The sequence below is a fragment of the Heliangelus exortis genome, chromosome 1 (assembly GCF_036169615.1).
Source record: "Heliangelus exortis chromosome 1, bHelExo1.hap1, whole genome shotgun sequence".
In the NCBI taxonomy this organism is placed as follows: domain Eukaryota; kingdom Metazoa; phylum Chordata; class Aves; order Apodiformes; family Trochilidae; genus Heliangelus; species Heliangelus exortis.
The window spans coordinates 82,412,970-82,434,194 of NC_092422.1; positions in this window are offsets into that span (position 1 = coordinate 82,412,970).

Consider the following 21,225-nt stretch of genomic DNA (forward strand, 5'->3'; position numbering starts at 1 on the left):
AAAAAATAAAACCAAGCTAGACTACAGAATAAAAGTTTACTGGAAAAGACCCCACTGAGGATGCAAGAAAAGCCTAATAACTTTGGGGGCATTTACATTATACACAGAAAACAAGCTAACCTTGTCTTGTGTCACACATATCCTAGAAAAAAGAAGCATAACAACATAAATCTTTTTCATTTGAAGGTGTCATGTCAGCTCAGTCATTGACAAAAATAAATAGATGAATATCATATACATTAGAAATTTCATTGAAGTGAAAAGGAATTTAGAGAAAATTGTATAGATATGTTCTATACCATAACGTTTTATCTTCTTGCATGTAATAGTATTTACAATGTCATGGAAATTGGTGGTGTCTTAACTAAAAGGCTGAGAAGTAAGATAAGTGCATTTGAGTGCAAAAAAACCAAAAAAACCCCCATAAAACAACAAAACAAATATAGTAGATCTTCAAGACAATCTCACTGTTTTATAGTTAGCATTTACTTTCTGTTCTTGGTTTAATGGGATTTTTCATCATTCAGTTCTTCTCCCCTTGATATTTTGAGGTTTTAGATTTTAACATCTTTAAATTTTATTAAAACACTAGAAATTCCTTGGAGATAGAAAATGCTGTCATGAAAACAAAGATTTCATGATAATAAAATACCACACAGAACTTTAGTTTCAGCAGTCTTCCTGTAGCCATCTATGTTCAGAAGTCCTGGTGAGCACAAGAATATCCATTCATTTTCTGCTATCTATTTAAAACAACCCAAACAAAAAAGCCTGGATCATTTAGAGAAAAATGGATGCTTTTAACTTTCAAACTGCATGTATATTGTTGAAGCAGTTTAATACTTGTGCTCTTATGCAGTTTAAGCACTTTCCAAAGAAATGTCCATCCAAAATTGTTTAACGTTTAACCAAACAATGGTGCAAATGCCTCAAAGATTGGAGTGGGAAGAGAAAAGTGTTGCGGCGAGCCTTCTTTCTTTCGGGGACTCGGTTCTTCTCCGGGAGCTCTTTCCTGCTGTTCCTCTCCTCAGGCGTCTTCATCTGCTTCTGACTCTGCTTCTGGGAGCATGCCTTTTACCTAGCCCTTCAGCCCCGCCCATTTCCGGCTGGGGCAGGCCCTAATTAGTGGGCACACCTGGGCTTAAGCTCCCAGTTCATTATCAGTGACACCTGAGGACTTGTGGTCTTCTCTACATTTCCCCCCTTTTTGTTGTTTGTTGAAAAAAAAAAAAAATAAACTTCATTTTTTCAATAGGCCTTAACATTTTCGTTATTTTTCAACATTTACAACAATTTACAATTCATTTTTTTTGAAACATTTTTACAATTCATTTTTAAAACATTTCAAACATTTTTACAATAATTTATAAAGTAGACGCTTCGGGCCCCGTGGGACACTCAGCTAAGAGCATTGAGGGGGCGCCGGATAAACATTTTTTCAATAAATATATTTCTCGAAGTAAACGCTTCGGGCCCCGCAGGACACTCAGCTAAGAGCATCGAGGGGGCGCCGGATAAACGTTTAATTATTTTCATTATTTTTATTTTTTCTTAGCCTTTATGGAGAGAAAGTTCAGGCTCTTACCGGCCATTTTTGCTTTGGTCTTTATTATCAGCAGATGAGGTCTCATGAGCACCAGCTCAGCTTTCGCTGGTACTCGCCACCTCGGAATGCCTGGCCATGCAGAGGCTTCTCCGAGCATTCAGCGCACCAGTCTTATCGCGTGTCCCTAGGGCCCCGTTTTCAGGACCGCACTATCGCGTGTCCCTGGGGGCTCCGTTTCAGGACCGCGTTGTGTGTCCCTGGGAGGCTCCGTTTCAGGACCGCGTTGTCGCGTGTCCCTGGGAGACTCCGTTTCAGGGGCCGCACTGACTTGATGCGCACTCAGAGCTCCGCTTCAGCTTCAGCATTCCTCGGGCTTGAGTTCCGCGCGCCAAACTGCTGCGCCTTTCGAGCCTCATTCTTCTCTCCCGCCTGGCTCGCCATACCGGGCTGTTGTATCTTGCCGTGCTGGGCTTCTATTTTTGAGCTTCTACACGCCGCCTTCCGCATTTAAGCTAGGCCTTGTGGAGCTTGTTCCCGTGGTTGCGTTTTTGGAGCTCTTTTTCTAGAGCGTCCCGCACCACTGTGGTGTCTCCATCTGACGTGGTTGCGTATTTCGAAGCTCTTTTTACCGCCTTTCGCTTTTAAGCCAGGCTTTGTAGAGCTTCCCGCAACCAACGTGGTCGTGTAAAGCTTCTTATATTACCTCAGTGTTCACGGCTGCTGTTGCTGCCCGCATTCTCCACCAGATGTTGCAGCGAGCCTTCTTTCTTTCGGGGACTCGGTTCTTCTCCGGGAGCTCTTTCCTGCTGTTCCTCTCCTCAGGCGTCTTCATCTGCTTCTGACTCTGCTTCTGGGAGCATGCCTTTTACCTAGCCCTTCAGCCCCGCCCATTTCCGGCTGGGGCAGGCCCTAATTAGTGGGCACACCTGGGCTTAAGCTCCCAGTTCATTATCAGTGACACCTGAGGACTTGTGGTCTTCTCTACAGAAAAGGGATAACATGATTGGTGACTTCAAGTTACCAGTGTCCATATCCTAAGACACATGCCCACAGTCCAGTGGAAGAGAAAGAAAGCCAATGGAAGGAAGAGTGTGGGATGTCATTTTTGCTTTTTTTTATATAACATTCATTATTTTAAAGACATCTATCATGCCTCTGATTATTCATCTTTTCCATAAACTACATGTCTTCAATCCTTTCAGTCTTCCTCCCTGTAAAATTTCATACCATTCTGCAATTACTTATTCTTCACCCTAGTTTTTGCTCAATTCTTTTCTGATAAGTTAATAAGAACAATTAAAAATCACTATGTTAGATCACTAACATAGTGTTAGAGAAGCAATGATTATCATTTTTTATACATGACTTAATATGCAGGTAAACATGTGTGGGAATACATCACTAATATAATATATTCTGGTTTAATTTCTATTAAATTCTTGATGCTGTCTTTTTATGTAGGAACAGGTCGTGAAACCCAGTGATTCAGAAGAGGGCTTCCAGACTACAGTCTTGTATAGAAAAGAGAAGACAAAGGCAGAAATATAAATTAGTTCTTTTTTGTTCATCTGCAGGAACTGCGGAGGGGCCATTTTCATGTTGGCATAAAAGGCTATGAAATACGAAGTATATCACTGATTGTCTTTGATTATGCAACTACAGCATGAGATCTTTTGCTTGCTCTTTTTTTGCCTTTTGCTGCCCATTGTGGCACATAAGACTTTGGAATAGAACCTCCCACCAGGGTCACCCCTGTATTGTACATGACAAAATCTTGTGACCTCTTACAGGATCCATATCTGTCACTCTCCTTATTATAGACTGTGCCTGAAATCTTGTGACTTCATTTGTTCCTCTTCAGTTTTGAGGCACACTGCCAGCTAAGAATCTTCAGTGGTGTGTGTAAAAAGCTGCAGTACTGATCCTTTATTCAAGCAATATCTCATTGTCTGACAGCATTTTCTGACATGCTAAGAAATAACAAAGGGATTCCCTATTTGAACATTTCTTAAGGTGGTGCTGCTACTGAATATAAAGAAATTCCCCAGGTTTGCTTCACATTTTAAAACTTAAAAATTCATTAGAAAAAGGTATTTTAAAATATCAGCTGTAAAGAAACCTTACTGGGCAGTCTGTCTCCCAGTTGCTGAGATTTTTTTCTAGTGCAGGTGTTGGTGAGGTTATTTCACTGTCTGTGATTAGCAGTATTCCCAAGGGATGAAGAGAATGGGTGCATGAGCTCAGACTGGGCAAATCAGAGAAATGGTAATATTCAGAAGTAGAACAGCCACATTTCATAGCATCCTATAGCAACAAGATTCCCAAAATATCACAGTGGGATATTCAGTTGCAGAAATTAGTAAGTCTGCAGTGCAAAGCTATGATAAAACTGAGCACACAGATCATGCCGGGACAGACAATATGCCAGATGTCCTTACAGCAGCTGTCAGAATGCCCATCTCTAAATATGAATAAACTACTAATAATAATTTATAAGTTAATTACAAGAATAATTATAAGCAGATAGATTAAATAAGAGATGAGCTAGCAGGAAGATCTGTAAATCAGTTTCCTTTGGAGACAGCAAATGAACTGAGACAGATAGTCATCTTATTGTCAAAGCATGCTGTGATAAAGACAATGCACGTCAGCCTTTCATAGGATTCCTCATGAGAATTCTGAAGAATATGGCTTTTGACAGAATTTATACAGTCTCCCAGAACAGAAACCACATCCCACATGTGAAGAACAAAATGTAATTTTCCTTGGACTAATATTGATAAAAGTTACAGCTATTTGAAGGAATCCTATTCCTGAAAGGAGTTTGGACAAGGTAATTTTTGCTATTATGGGTAAAGCATGATTCTTTTCTGTTTGACTTTTGAAATCACTCTGCAAAGCTAAAAAATGATGTGTTTGTTGGAAACATATCTAAATGTTAATCCTGTGAAAGAGATCCACAAAGGAACTTCTATTTCTTTACTTTTTTTTCAGGAGTAAATTGCCTTCTCAACCAATATTTCTTCTAATCCAATGATATAAAGGGAGATTAAAGTCTCTCCAGCTGATTTGTGCACATACATAGCTATCAATAATTGCACCATTGATCCTTTTCATCTGTCTAAATTTGCTGTATTTTAATGTATTCAAACTGTTCCCTTTAAACACTGCTACAGTCCACCCCTCCATAGCACATTCTTTTAGGAAATCACATATCCTCCTAGTTTTCTGTTAGTCTAAGTATGCATATAAATTAATTTGCCCAAGATTTCAGTCATAAATATCTCAGGGAAGAGCCATAAGTATCTCAGCAACTAACACCACAATAGCTAGACCTTGCTCATCACAGGGTCAGAGTGTCCAGTTGGGTCTTGAACATCTCCAGTAGTGGAGACTCAAAAACCTTAGTGTTTGACCATCCACCTAAGAGAAAGGTTTTTGTCTTATATTCAGATTGAATTTCCTGTATTTAAGTTTTGTACCCCTTGTCCATCGTGCTGTCTCTGGGAATCCACTGAGAAGGGTCTGGATCTGTCACATTAATTCCCCCCCATTGGGTATTTATCAACATTGACAACGTCCTGCTTAGCCTTCTCTTCTCCAGACTGAACAGACCCAGCTCTCTCAGCTTCTCCTCATATGAGAGGTGCTGTAGTTCCTTAGTCATCTTGATGGTACTCTGCTGGACTTGCTCCAATATATCCATGCCTTGTGTACTAGGAAGCCCAGCACCAAACCTAGCACCCCAGATGTGTCTCAACATGGATGAGCAGAGAGGAGGTATCACCTCTCACAATCTATTGGTGCTGCTCTGCCTAATGCAGACCAAAGTGCTGCTGGCCTTCCTTGGCTCAAAGTCACAATGTTGTCTTGCAAACACAATGAGGAAAAAATGAGAAAGGAGAAAAAAGTTGAGGCTGGGTGAGACATGTACTCAGTGGCAAATTATGTCTTCATTCATCATCAGCGCTCTTTTATAGTGCAGAGTAAACATGGCATCATGATAAGGTGGATTATGTTTCCAAAAGCAATATACAATAAAGAGAGACCATGCTCTTGCTAGCTACAGACATTTACAGCACTTTGCCACAATAGAACATCCTGGGAAAACCAAGAGTTGATAGAATGTATACTCCCTTCGTTCAGAGCAAATTTTCTGAGCTGCTTTTTCTGGCCAGCCTTGCTTTTTATCGTGGGGCCCTGCTTTTTTGCCAACTTTCAGGTCTCTCAAATTATCGAGGCAGCTCTCCACAGTGTTGGCTTATGTCCAACAAGGTGCCCACCAGGACTGTCCAGGTCTTTTCTGCAGAGTTTCTTCCCAGCTGGTCAGCACTCCACCTGTACTGGTGAATAGGGTTATTCATTCCCAGATGCAGGACTTGGCACTTCCCCTGACTGATCCTGTTGGTTCATTTCTTCAGCCTGCCAAGGTCCCTCTGAATGGCAGCACAGGGTGCATTGACAATTACTCCCAGTTTTCTAACGCCTGCACACTTGCTGAGGGTGCACTCTATTCTCTCTTTCAAGTAACTATTGCGTAAGTTACATATCTTGATCCTGAGTCCAAGATCTGGACTCAAAGCTGGGTGACCTTTTAAGTGTCACTTTTTATGAACCAGATCCACAGCATGCAAAGCCTGGGAGTAAATATAATCACAAACTACCCACCTACCCCTGAGAAAATAATCCTCACATGAAGTACAGGAACTTTCCCAACTACTCTAGATTTCACTGGAATTTGAAACAAAGATTTGACAACTGTGCAGTATGTTTCCAAAAAGTGCACTGTTTTCCCACAGATGTAAAGTCTGCATTGGGAAAAAAAAAGACTACATTTTAAAATTTGGGGCCCTGATGATAGGTACTTAGCATCATATTAGTGTCTCAATTAAGCTAATGGATTCTTAGTTATGTTGAGCATTTCCTGTCCCCTGTGAAGGCCGGAAAGATTAAGACCAGGCTACTTATTAAGATGCAGAAATATGAAGATAAGTGTCAGTCTTCAGAAATATTCATATTTTTAAATAGAACTCTGATTAATATTAAAATGATGTGATGTTCCCATCTTTAATTCAGTTTAGCTGACGGCTGCCAAAAAAAGCAGTGGAAAGGGGATGAACTTCCTACACTGTACATTTCAATGAGACATAAGCTTCAAAGACTGTGTAGGCAACTCAAAACCTAATGCAATTAAAATTAATTAGTTTATGGTGCCTTTGAATGTGTACAAGAAAACGTAGATTTTTTTCCCCTCCTTTATTAATGCTACATTTAGAGTTCTGTCTTTGAAATACTCAAAAGGGAAAAAAGATGAGCATATAGAGCTCACCTGCGTCACAAATATTGCCTGTTTTGCAAAACATCTTTAATGTGACATTTTTTCAGGGCAATGAGAGAAAGATGCTTCTATGCGATACTTAATTTCTTATTTCCTGCCTGTCACATTTTTATCATTGATATAGCTTATTAAGTAGCTAACTAAATGGCAATGAAAAGCAAAATTTCTTATTTCCTTCATGATGTGTTACTGGGCAAATGGTAGTGTGCTTTATCTTAGCTGAGCACTTGCCTTTAGCCCTAAATGGAGCCTCCACTTCAAAGTGTTTTTTACCTAGTTCCTGTATATTTAGTTTCTTGGAACAACTAGGCTGCTACCACTACTGACATTGCTAATCATTATTACTACTAATAATTACTACTATTAGTACTGTTACTTACATGCAAAGGAAAAGTCGAATATCTATTTTTTTGGAATAGCATTTATCATGAATATTAGGAGATAATTCTTCAAAAAGAACTAACTGCAATCTGGAAATTATCCTTGCTCTTCTCTCACATATCACTCATTCACATAAGGATTTATTTTTTTACTAAAGAAAGTTTCCAAATTAAAAAAAAAAAAGGTTTCAGCTTCTGAAACAACTTTTGTTTCATGGTCTGCAGGTGAATATGTGAATTTTTCTATATTTATAAAGGGAAAATCTGTTGTCATCTTCACAACATATTATAATCATGCATCATAAAAAAAAAAGTTTAAGAATTGCTCTTTTGTTCGGTTGTGTTGGAAACCAAAATACATCTGTAAAATGGACGTAACAGCATGTTGAACACCAAATACTGCTTTCAAAGTCAGTGTGTTTACTTGTAGAATCCGTGAAGAAATTTGATTTAGTTGGTGTGGTGTCAAATCAAAAGATCATATATATGTTTGAAAAAGTACATTACAAATTCATATCTCCTGTAATTTCTAAGGAACTCAAATCTAGAATCTTTTGGTCTTGAAAATTAATTTCCACATTAATAAGTGGTTATAAAGCTGACTATGCTTGTAACCAATCAAAGAAATGTCATGCTGGTGATACTAAACTATTCACACATTTTCAGTGTTTTCATTTATGCAAGTGTGATCACAATGAAATGATGAAAAGGAAATGATGAAAGAGCAGTTTCAATAATTTCTTGGTGGCTGTCAGAACTTCAAACCCAAGTCTGGCAGAGTGAATGCAACTTCTCAGAAGCTAATGAAATTGAACCCAATTATTCCAGATTGAGTTTGGTCCATAGACCAAGTTGTTAACTCCATGTACAAGCAGCCTTTCCTTTCAGGTTATGGAGAGCTATGTGTGACATTTATGTCCTAAGAAGAAACCAACAATCACTTCTAGCAGATTTAGTCCTAACTTCATCCCCTTTTAACAATTTTCTTCACGTGTAATAATCATGCACATGTGAATTCATACTCTAAGTCTCCTCCCACACACCTCCAAGCTGGAGTCCTGATATGTATTCAAAGTCATTGCAGTAGAGTACTATGTAATTTACAGAATATTTCTTGCAAGGGGAACAATTTTTCTTTAAGTATGTGCTATGCATTATGCTATGTTCCGTTAGGAAAACATTACCTTCCTTTTAACAGCCTTCATTAACATCCATGGGATTTTCTTTGCATAATTTTTTCCTACTTTAATTTACTAGGGCCAGAGTCAGATATTAAAGGCAAATTTATAAAATCCAAAATACACAAAGTGCACTTAAATTTTGCAATATTGACATCACTGTAGATCACTTGGTTAATGTTGAACAGTTAATGATGAGTGATGCTTTTGAGAATATTGCAAGAAAAATTAGCTGGAACTGGTTATGTTCTTTACTGCATGAGCTTCAAAGCTGGGATTTTTTCAGACTGATGAAGCAGAGAGGAAAGGAAAATACAAGGTATATGAAAACTTGTTATCAGAAGAAGGTGGCATAAATCTTTTAGAAACTAATTTTACATTTTATGGCATTTCTTAGGAATCTGGATTTTGGTGTGCTTGGTTGTTTTATTCATCTATTTGCAAGTGCTCAATCCAATTAAAACCATAAAATTATGGATTAATATGTTTTAATATTCTAGCCCAGGCATATTAACAAATTAATCCCTTTTTTAGAGCAGAACCACCCAGTTCATGCCCTCATTAAAGATATGGATTAAGAAAATATTCCTGTCTGGAGTAAGGATAGTCTAGTTCAGGAACTTTTTACAAATAACACCAGTTTCTTTAGTCTCTCATATGGTAAACGAACTTGTCTTCTTGGATATTTGAATAAGTAATATAGATAATTTATTCTTAATATTAATGCTGGCTGTCATCTTCCTCTCCCATACTGCAAAAACCAAACAAAAAACAAGAAAAAAAAAAAAAAAAGACTGAGAGGAAATCAATAGAAAAAATGGACATAGCTATTTTTCTGTTAACAGTTTGTCCTGTCCACAGAACAGCTGTGACTAACACGATCTCCTCCCACAATGGGACCAAATGATGGCATCATGGCAGCACAGACAATAAATGCTAATTGGAATAATTGCATTTAAAGGCAATCAGTTGTGTGTCAGAGCAAACGCTTATACATGTGCTGGCAATGATCCCTGGCTACGTTTGTACCACAATATTTCCTAGGTAGCATTCTAGATCTGTTTAATTAACTAATAATTTCCTATTTAAAATATCACATTTGCTGTATTTATTTTCCATATAACTAAACCATAAAGATCCAGTAAGCCCTTTTTCCCACCTCTCCCAACCTAATCTTGGCCCTCATACTTCCAGCCAGCTAGTTTAATTCATTATTAAACATGAACAGAGACAAACCATGCAACTATTTGAGTTTTTAAAATTACATACTTTTCCACTGGGATGTCTCACTTAATTATTAACAAAGGCTGTTGGAGAATGACCAGCATTTCATCTCAGAAGAAAGTGAGAGAAGCTGTACCTTCACTTCATTGGGGTAAATGGAGTCATGCGTGCATCAAATACATCAGACCTGTCTTGAGGCTTTGCAGCAGCTCAGGCTGCACTCAGCCTTTCTAGGGCACATATAAACATAGGGGCAAAACGTCCTGCTCTTACTCCAGAAAAGAGGGAAAAAACCCAACAAAAAACCCAAAAAACAGATGAAAGGGGATGCTCTTTCCTCTGACTGGTAGTGAGAGGAATGCTGGATACAACCACTGATTTGGGGCGATCCATCCTTTTCACTCCTCCTCCCAGTGACAGACTTCGTACCCTGGTGCCTTTCTGGTGGCACTGAGATGATTGAGATGGACTTGTCAGGAATCTCTTGCAAGCACAGCACAGGGAAGTGTCATTACTCACTCTGCTGCCCAAGACAGTGCCTATAGCAGGGCCACATTAATGGAAGGATGGTCATGGAATTAACTGCTACAGTTCCTCACCCAAGAAAAAATAAATTTACCATAAAAGAAGCTTAATATGAAACTTTAGAGATCCCTCTATGTCTTCCTTTTAATCTCTGTATTTGAAACCATGTCAAAGTTTCAAAAGACATGAAAGTCTGTGAAGAAAAAGAAATGGTAGGGGCTTGGAGTCTTCCCCTACAAAAACCACAGAACGAAGCCATGTGTCCAACAGACTCATCCACATTCACAGGTACACCTGGAAACACAGGAAGATCATTTCCCTAGTAAACTATCTCCAAACAGCTATGTCCATAGATAACTAGTCTGACTAATAAAAGCAGAATTTGGGCCTGCAATCCAAGTATTTTGTATTCTTTTTCTGATTGATAAATATATATTGATTAGCTCATAGGATTTCATGTTTCATAAATCTAATTATAAATTGATATTAAATGTTATTAGAGAAAATTAAACTCCTATATTTTAATCAAGTCGAATAAAGCAACTATGACTTGAGTGGTTTTAAGTGCTGTTGAATTATATGTGATTCAGTTGTTTGCCTCACTGCTAAAACAATGAGATTTTTAGCAAGGCGCTGAGGATTTCTTACTGACAGCTCTCTGCACTTTTTAGCCACTCACCCTGCATCCTTCTATCTTCTCCAGCTGGGGCTAAATTTTCTTATGTATTAAATTTGAAGGTCACTGATTAGGTTTAAATCTTTGATCACGTTATAATTTCATTTGCCATCTCCTTCTGTTTTGTGAAAAATAGCTTAGAGGTTCTACAAGCCTGATTTTAACATAGTACTTCCTTATGTCTACAAAACTTAGACTTGGTTTGCCAAACTGCTTAGATATGCTGTTGAAATTTAAAAAGGGAAATTTCTACTTTTTCATCTCAAATAAGCACAGTTCTCCATACACAGAAACAATGAGCTAAGTGAAAAAAAAATATTGTGACGTTTTCTTGCGTTAATTCAGTGGTGCTTTGGAAGCCGGGGGGACCACAGAGGTGGCTCCTGTGAGATGCTGATGGAAGCTCCCCCGGCACCATTTCTGGCTCCGCCTCTGGCCAAGGCCGAGCAGATACGGGAAGCTGGATGTGCCTCTGGAGAGTAACATAGCTGCAAGAGAGGGGGAAAGAGGAGGGGGAAGGGAAATGTGTCCGAGAAGAGATTTCCCCGCAGCCCGTGGTGAGATGGCAGCTGTGCCCTTGCAGCCCAGGGAGGAGCGCGGTGGGGCAGTCCCTGAAGGACCACGGTTGGGTAAATGTAGACCTGTAGCCCCTGAAGTGTCACGGGTGGGCAGACATAGAGCCACAGCCCATCCAGGATCACGGGGAGGGTCAGCTGTGTCTGTGCAGCCGTGTAGGAGCCCGTGTAGGAGGTGACTGCTCCCGCAGCAGCCGTGACTCTGTGTGCAGCCCAGGAGAGAGCAGTCTGTGGGACTGCACCTGTGGGAGGGACTCGTGTCCCAGGGGTTCCTGAAGGACTCTCCCTCCCGGGAGAGAGAGGGACCCCGCGTTGGAGCGGGGGAAGAAAGAATGTGAGAGTCCTCCCCCTGAGAAGGAAGGAGCGGCAGAAACAGCGTGTGGGGAACTGACCCTAAACCCCCCCTGCCCCTCCCCTGTGCCCTGAGGGGGAGGCAGCAGGGAAGGGATCCAGGAACGGGGAGAAGGGAGGGATGGGGGGAACGTATTCAGATCTGGCCGTGCTTTCTCTTTCTCCTTGTAGATGAAATTAGTTTCTCTTTCCCTCCCAAGTTGAACCTGTCTGTTTTTCACGTTACCGTAACGGGGGAATGCAAACCTCCTTTGTCCTTGTCTGGATTAAGGAGCCTTTGGGTTTTCTCCTCCCTGTCCCACAGTAGGACTGAGAAGGTGAGTGAGCAGAGGCCTGGCTGGTACCAGTTGGGCCTCAACTGTGACAGAAGTAATTGTCAATTTTTTTTAAATTGCCTTTAAAAAAAAAGAAAGTCACCGGAGGTTGTCTAGGCTGCTGTTGGGTGCTTTACATCCGTGCTATCAGGCCTTTCAGGCTAATGTGTCTGAATGGATTTAGAAAGATCACCTCTCCTCTCTGCACCACTGTGGATGGTAATGGCATTTATCTCTCCCTGAGAAGTATCTGAGGACCTACTTAAGTATCAATAATCTGACATCCAAAGGCTCTACAGAAGTGCAAAACACTGAGATAAGTAAGCAATACATACTGTTTCGCTATGGAAGACATAGATTAACTTCTCAAGGGATAAAATTAAGACACCATTTGTTACATGAATATCCCGATGTTTGCCAGCTCAACCAGAAACTGCACAAAATTACAAGAGAATTCGGTGACTCACGAATATTTTTCACATTAAATGAGGACAAGTACTATCACTGCTGCACATCCATGCTCCTTGTACTTTGAAAGAAAATGGCCAGAACCTGAGAGAATGGAATTGTCATCCAGGCTAAGCAATTAGTTTCTCATTTAATATTAATATTGTTGTAAATGCCCAGCATGTGTCTGGATGGCCACAGCAGAGAGCAACAGCAGAATTTAAACAGATCACTCTATGCTGTTAACAGAACAAATTTAGATTTAGATGTTGTTGCATTTTTTTTTAATGGAGTGCTCTGTCTAGGCAAAATCGTGGTATGTCTAAATAATTAGCCCTACAGTTTTAAAAGTAAAGGTAAGCTTCTCACAAATCACTGGAAAATAAAGCCAAGCAATAACTAGTTTCAAAATACAGTATTAAGTTTACCTGGCTTCTAACCAACGCCCTGATCCACAAGAGGACTTCAGCTTCCACATGAGCACTGAGCACCAAAATCCACAAGTGCTCTTCACAAAAATCCCTACTTAAACTTTGGACTCCTTGGACTCAAACAAAAGCAGCAGTATCTCTGCGTGTCCTCTGTGGAGGTAGCACTCTGGCTCTGCTTCCTTCGAGGAAGAGCCTGGCAATGCTGGGGCCCCAGGTCGTGTTCTCTGCAGCAATTTAGGGCTACTCTTAAGTACCCAGGAGGTCCCACTGTGGGGAGGCTGTAGTTCAGAGAGGTATCTTAGACTTAAGGTGCTTGGTACCTTGTTTCTCGGAGTTGACACATTGCCAGGGCTGTACTTTATCCATAGACGTCAAACTACTTTTTCTGGTAGTTTCTTCATTGTGTTTAATGGTTATTTGGAAAGGATGGGGGAAGGGGGAAGCAGAAGGAAGAAACATTTGCAAAAGCACTTTGCTCTTGCTCTAGTCGGTGGCACACTCTTGACTCAAGGAGGAGCAGGATGAGATTAACTGTAAAAAAGATGAAGTGATGTGCAATCAGAAACAGAAGGACAGGTGAAAATATGATCCAACCCCCAGATGCCAGTTTGAGCTTTTTCCCCTGCATCACTTTTCTATTTCAAAGTGTGGGGACATTGTTAAGGATTAGTATATCCTAGCAGTTTCACCAAAGTGTGTTTGCCAATCTTTTGGCATGAACTGATACTTCAGGTAAGTAAATAGTATTTTAATATGCACTGATTTGTATTTTAATATGTGTTTCAATACACATTGTTTCTTACTACAAGACCCTCACCCTTCTCATGCCACCGAAAAGAGGAGCAAAGCAGCAAGGTTATATACACCTCAAGGACCAAAAAGAGGAAAACAATAATGGAGGTTAGAGGGAGAAAGTAAATCAGCGCTTCTAGGAGAATCAGTTTCATAGCTCTTTATGGGAATCCCCTTCTCTTTAGTGAATCAATTGTAATAATGTGATAAAGTTAGAGTCTGCCATAGCCCTTGCATTTTGTAAATAATTAGATGCATTTTTAAAATTCGGGGCAATATCTACACTTTCCTTCCTCCTTTGGTGAAAGTTAATTGTTGGGAATTTTTGAAGAGCTGGAACTGCTACAAGAACATCACTGCTCCATCTTAGATCAAGGGTTTTCTAGCACTCAAAAATGATGAGACTGTTCAAGGTTTTTTAGTTCAGCTTCTAACAGATATAAGGACTAAGAAGTCAGTTTGTCAGAGACATGGAAATGCCTGAAGATGGAGTCTCTCACCACACTATTTGGGCTGAGCACCAGGAAGGAGGTGCTAAACAGTGAAACAAAGTGAAAAAAAAGCAGAAAAATGGGATCTAAAGCTTTACAGGTAAAAGAAAACTAGGAAATCCTTTTAAATCTTCAATAGTAGTACCCATCCAACTTGACATGTCTGTTTTGAATTTGAAATATTTGGGAAAAATAATATGGAGCTTGTCATTTCAATTCATTTGTGTTTTAAACATATGCAGGATGTTCTAGGCCCATCTGTGCCATCAGTGGAACAACACAGTTTCAGCTACGGCTAGCTGAACAAGAAACCTGCTCAGAGCTGGACCCTCTGTTCCAGACTGTCTCTGCTAGAAGCAGCAGTTTAAAAAAGTAAATAAAGATCAGGGAATGTGAAGCTGCCCAAGGTAGTTAATTTTTTAAAAAATATACTACTTCTCATCTCCACATATGAAAACAATCATTACTGATGATATCATATATTCACATTTCTGAAGAGTACTGTGTACAAAAATCAGGCTTGCTTTTGACCTTATGAAGTCTACTTTAGTTGATTTAGTTCCTTTTAGTAATTTTAGGTCATGTTAGGACAGCAGACTTGCATAAAATATCATCATAGCTGACATATGCTTTTCCTGAGATAGATTTCAGTTGCTTTTATCTCTCTCCCTTTTTAAGTAGTATTTACATAGTGTTTAAACTAACTTCTGATAACTCCGGGTTTACCTCTGCTATTATGGATAATTCACTACGATTAAAACTGAGGTTGCCATTCTAATTTTTGTAAAATAGCAGTGTTGTTTGCATTCATGCCTCAGCTACCTTGTCGTTAGCCTAACAGGAAGTTTTCATCACAGAGGTGGCTGCTGTGATTACATTTCATCAGCTGTAAAAGGGATTTCCCAGAACAAGGAATGAAAATGCTTTTATAGCCTTTTAGGTAACGCCAGGATTTTTTTGCTTTGTTAATACGAGCTCTTGCCAATCACTAATAGCATGATCCAAATCCCATTTGAAGGCAACCGAAAGTCTCCCATTGAATTTGATGGTCTTTGGATCAGTCCCTAAGTGCATTTAGACTTAACGAGATGTTAATGTGAATTTTATGATGCTATGAATAGATTTTCCAAACTTTCTTTCCCGCTAATGCAAAACGAGTGATCTGCCTTTTTAAATTTTTAAATTTTATTTCCTCGCTACGATTGGTACGCACGCAGGAGGAGAATTTATGCAGCTCATTCCTTTCCCTACCTTCTTCCCGGCCCCCGCAAACCTTTATGGGTGACAGACTGCGAACTGCGGAACTCATTCCCCTCTCTCGCCGTGATCGCACCGGGGAGGAAATGCCGCCCTCCCATCCGGCTCCCTGTTGCGCTACAACTTCGGGGTGAGGAAAGGCAGAACTGAGCTCTGAATGCACACGGAAAAAAAAAAAGAAAAAAACCCACAAAAACCCAACCGAACAAAACCCCCACAAACAACAAGAAAAACAAAAAACCAAACCAAAACAAAAAAAACCCACAAAATCAACCAAACAAAAAAACCCCAAACAAACAAAACAAAAACCCAATTAAAAAACAAACAAGGGAAAACAAACCAAACAAACAACCCCCACAACAAAACCCCAAAGCCACAGAAAACCCAGAGCAGGGGAAATCGGGGAAGCGACATTCTTAGTTTCTTGCCCCATCTGGCGGGAGATCCGTGCGTGGCGGCGGGGCGGGCACGGAGGTCCTGTCCCGTCCCCCCCCGCATCCCGCTGCCCGGGACACGCAAAACACACCCCGGCGACGGGGGAGAGAGGGTTGTCCGGTCGCTTCCTTGTCAGATAGGGATTTGGGGGGTTTTGCCAGAGGCCGGGAAGGCCGCCGGGGGGCTGTGAGGTGAGAAGGGGGATGGAGTCGGGGGTGGGAAGGGCTTGGGAGGCGGAGGGTAGCGCCGTGCACAGGGTGGGGTTTCTAGTTGGGGGCAAATAGGGAACGATGCTTGGTTTGCAGCTCTATGCTGCTGTCAGGCCCGTTTGGCTTCCCCGAGGAGGCCGGGGACATTGTGAGACTCACAGCGACAATGGGGTTAACCCGCTCGTTCCCGGCGCCTGGTGCAGGAGCTGATGGGTTTGCACAAATTCGCCGGGTTGTGGAGCTTTTGAACGAGTGTTTGGCATGGGAGTGCATTGAAATTCTCAGAAGAGAAAAGTACATCTTGTGGTAATGTCTCAGACACTCTGAGAACTAAAAAAAACCTTACATTTGCTTGGGATCAGTGACATTGATGACCTAGCCAGAAATGCTCACTGGGTGTGAAAAATTGAAGGATCGGGACAACATCTATGGTAAGAAGTGCTTTTGACTGGTATGAACAATTCCAGTAATTCCTAGAAGCTGTTATCACATCTTAAATCTACTCTTTTATAAATACTCGGAACACGGACAGAAATTAATGATAACAATTTCAGGGCCTTAGGCAGAAAGCGAGCTTTCTCTGGAACACACTGCTCTGCATCTTTAAAAACCTCAGCAAGAGACTCACCCCAGGCTGGACTACAAGGTAAACCATGGCTTCAGCTAGGCAGGAGGAGTGGCTGAAGTGACACATCCTCCCTTAGGACAGCTCTCCCAGCATGAAGGGGGGAAGCAGGTGTCAGGCAATGTGAGTTATTCTGGTTGCTCACAGCCTAAGAGCCTGCTGGCTTGTTTGATCTACCTTAGATGTGACACTGTGGTGAGGCTCTAGGATCTCAGACTGCTCGGCAGAGAGGAGGCAGCTGGTTTGGTGAGGTGCCAAGTATTAGGAGGGAGGCAGGGTCTGCATCTGGCCACATTAGAGGGACATACCCAGGCATGTGATGGTGTGAATGCCTCAGCCACCAGCGACAGGGACTCAGGGCATATGTTTACCCCCATGGAAAGCAGAGGGACTTCCTGGGGATTTATAACCAGAGCACATGGTCTGCTCTGGAAGGAGAGGTGGCAATCTTTGGTCTAGGTATTTGACACCACTGGGGTGGAAGTCACTGTGAAGTTTCACTGTTTATTCATTTCCTCAAGGACCCACTGCAAATAAATGTGTTACCAGTAGAGATTATTATAACAATTAATTTTTTTCTCTCCATTCCTTGAATATTTGCCTTTGTGGTAAAGGCCAATTATTTGACAGGCTGCAGAGTATAGATTCCCATTGTGTTGATTGATAATTGAGGTATCTATATGTCACTCTCAATTGTAGAAAATGTTTGTCATGCCCAAGTTGTAAGTATAAACTTTTTTGTGTAAACAAGTGTCTTGGGAGACCATTACAAATGCTCTTTTCCCCAAAAGGCTGAAGAAATACTGTCTCTAGCTTTCTTTAAATCCCAGCAAACTAAATTATCTCTTAGATTGCTTGAAAACACTGTTTTTCAGGGGAAAGAAATAAAAAGGTACACCCTGAGTTAAAATCCAAGCCAGAAAAACTTGCATATTCTATTATACTATACTATACTATACTATATTATATTATGCCTTTTGGCCAAGTATTTTCTGTTGTAACTGAAGTCTGAGTAGCCTTCAGTATTAACCACCTGCAGAGCATACTGGGGGGATGGCCATGGGTAGCCATAGTAAATGTTAAACCTTCAGTCACATACAAACCCAGACAGATTGTTCCTGCAATCAGCCAGCCGTGATGGCTCTGTCAACTCCAACATGCATCCCACCCAGATGGCACTTGTATGTCCAACACCTGGTTCACCTGTTAGATTGTGTCAGCAGCTCAGGAACAGCAGTAGTGCATCAGGCAAGCTGTAGCAGAAGAGGCATCATTTACCTACACTCACAAGCTGGTCACCCCAGATGTTAGGTATGGTTTGTTTACTCTGGGAGTTCCCCACTGTGGTTGCCCTCTTCAGCTTTCTCTGTGCTGAGCGGTATATATAAAGGAAAAGAAACTCAGGCTGATAGGCCAGAAGTTCACTGCTAAGGGAAGATTAGTTGTTAGACTTGTAGGACAGAAAGACATTTTTTGTTATAACATTTTTTGTTACAGCTGCACTCAGTGAACAGAGATTATTTATAATGTCCAGGGTTTAAATGTGACAGATGGATGCAGACTAGCAGTTCCCATGGACAATGATGCTGGTTCAAAGAAAAGGTGTGTTTAGCTTCTGGAAAAGAAATTTACTTCTCAGCAGGGACTGGCAACTCTAATCTTATTTACATTTCTCACAGCAGCAGTACGCATCTCTCATTCTCAGTCCTAACTCTGCCAGTTGAAGCTGGGCTGTATAGCCAGGTGGTAAATAATGTAGGATTGTGCAGATTGTTGTGAGGCCTTTTCCTTCTCTGTGCTGCAAACTGCTTTTCAGAAGCAACAGTTAAAGCTGTCAGCAGAGCAGGATTACAAATCTGATACTCCTTACACTTTTGGACAGTTACAGCTCTCAGGCATTTTCCATGGATAGACACCAATCACTTTTCTGCCCCACTGGTGAGGTGCTTTGTTGGGTTAGTAATTTTTTAGACAGGGATCAGAGAAAGAAGCACAAGAAGGTGTAAATAGATACAATTTTGTAAAGTCATATAGGCTACAACAAAAGCTAAGGCTGTTTTTTTTCTAGCCTCTGAATTAAAGTGCCTGTCAACATTTTAGAGAACTTTCACTGTCAAAGCAAAATTCCTGAACATAAACACTTACTGATGTAAATATTTCAGCCTTTGCTCTGTGAAAATACAGAAGAGACATATTAGCAAACATACATGAACTTCCATACATAATGAAGATGTTAAAAAGCAATATGGTTTCTTTTGAAACAATACTGGCACTTAAGAGTATAATGGTGCACCTTTGACAGTGATGTTATTTTACATATGTACAGTGTGCAGACACACTAATGCTTGTTGTAGTGAAACAGAAACCTCTACTGCAACAAATCCTCACTAACCCAATTGTACTTAGAAAGTTGGAAAAAAGTTGCCTTTATATCACGTTGTTCATTTTAATGTCAAATGTCATTCTTCATTCCTCTATCCCTATAGCTTTGTTAACAGACATTTGTTTGATGGAGCAAGATGAGCAAATAGCCCAGATTAAAAAGCCCTCAAGGCTCCGGTGATTGCACCTACAGCCAGTGCTTCTCTGCCTGAGAGATTTCAGCTGGCATCCTGCAGGCACCAGTAAGGCTTGGGGAATCTCAAACGTAGTAATAAGGGAGGATCACTCAGGTTTTGAAGAGTCTTTTCTAGCTCTGTTATACTTCTTGACAACTGCTCCTAAGGGAAGGAGTTACAGCACTGTTGTGCAGTGGGAAATAAATGGCTCTCCCCTATCCCATCGGTCAGAGACTGAAACTGCGGGCCCTCCAGTGCATCACCAGGTGACACCACTCACAGCCACCACCTTGGCACTGTGCTGCCACCCACACCAGACAAATCAGCATGATCCCATCCCTCGTTCTTGGTGGACTGGGGCTTTGCAGGGGAAACAACAAATGTCACAAGGCTCAGGATAAAAGGTGCCAGATTTTGGTTTTGATTAACAGCACAAGCAGCCGAGTAGCATGTAAGGTAGAGCGCTGGTTGTGCTGATAAGGTGACAGAGTTCCTCCTCCTTAGGCCCAGCTGAAAAGGCTACAGTCACAGGATGAGGATGAGGAAGAGCAACATCTTAAAAAAAAAGCAAAACAACCAAAAATAGAAAACATGAAAGTCTTGAGATCAGAGATGATGAGAATTTGTGTGGGTTTTTTTCCCCTATCATAATACAATCAGATCCATTTACCATCATCTCACCTACCTTGCATCCTTAATAGTTCAGCAGAGGAACAAGAGGGAGAAAATGCCATGTCATCTTTGGACAAAATAATCCATTTTGTGCCACTTTTGCTGAACCAGCAAATATACATCTTCGGGTTTTTTTGGGTTTTTGTTTGTTGTTTTTGTCGTTTTGGGCTTTTTGTTGTTGTTGGGGTTTTTTTGTTTGTGTGTTTTTTGGTTTGGTTTGGTTTGGTTTTTGTTTTTTTTTTTTTCCTTAAGTATTTTCATTAGTTGTGATTTCTAAAATAAGGCAGATTATTTCTTGGGAAGGGATCACAAATTTCATAGTTTCCATTCTGAAAAAAAAAAAAAGTATCAAAGAAGTGCAACCTGTCTCTCCACCATATCTTTCCAAAGAAATGTTTCCCTAAGACTTTGTACAGAAGATAGCAGTGGAGAGAATGTATCTTCTAATGTCTGATTGCTTAATGAAGAGAAAATGTGAATTGCAATGAAAGTGAGCCAAAGAAACATTTGAGGGCAACACATTTCTTTGTTCTCAGTGCCATATATGAAATGATAAAGTGGAAACATGGCAGGCTGCAATAATTTTAATCAAAATCTTTGTCACCAACAGAAATCACATTCTCTTTTTCTGATAAGCTACTTCTTGTTTTACTGTACCTTTTCTTTGCACCACACACCATGGGTGAATTCTCAAAACAATGCTTCATGCCTTTAATTGTAGAATATCATAGAATACTATGTTTTTTAAATTATGTTGGAAACATATTTTCTCCTCCTCTGTTTTTGTGTATAAATTTCCACAAATGGTGAATGACATCAATACTCAGTTTTCTCGTGGGTAACTCCTACTAAGTAACACCACCATCATTATGCCCAGATTATAATGGGATTACATCCTCCTCTCTGTAATTCCTTGAAGCTACCAACCATGACATACAATCAAAACAATACAAACCTAAAACCTTTCTATTTATTTTGGCTTTGTAAACTGTGGGAGTTCTAATTGTAGGTGCTACCCCATATCTGTGGCAAAAATTATTATGTACTCACATAACTGCAGACCTCCCTTGCAAAAGTAGTTTGGTGATCATGAAGCTTGAAACTTGTCCATATTCAAAAATTTTCAACGGCATTTTTGCTAGAATCTTCTGTGTTCATATGATGAACTTTTTAGTGCTCTGAAGCTAGTGCTGAGGTTAAT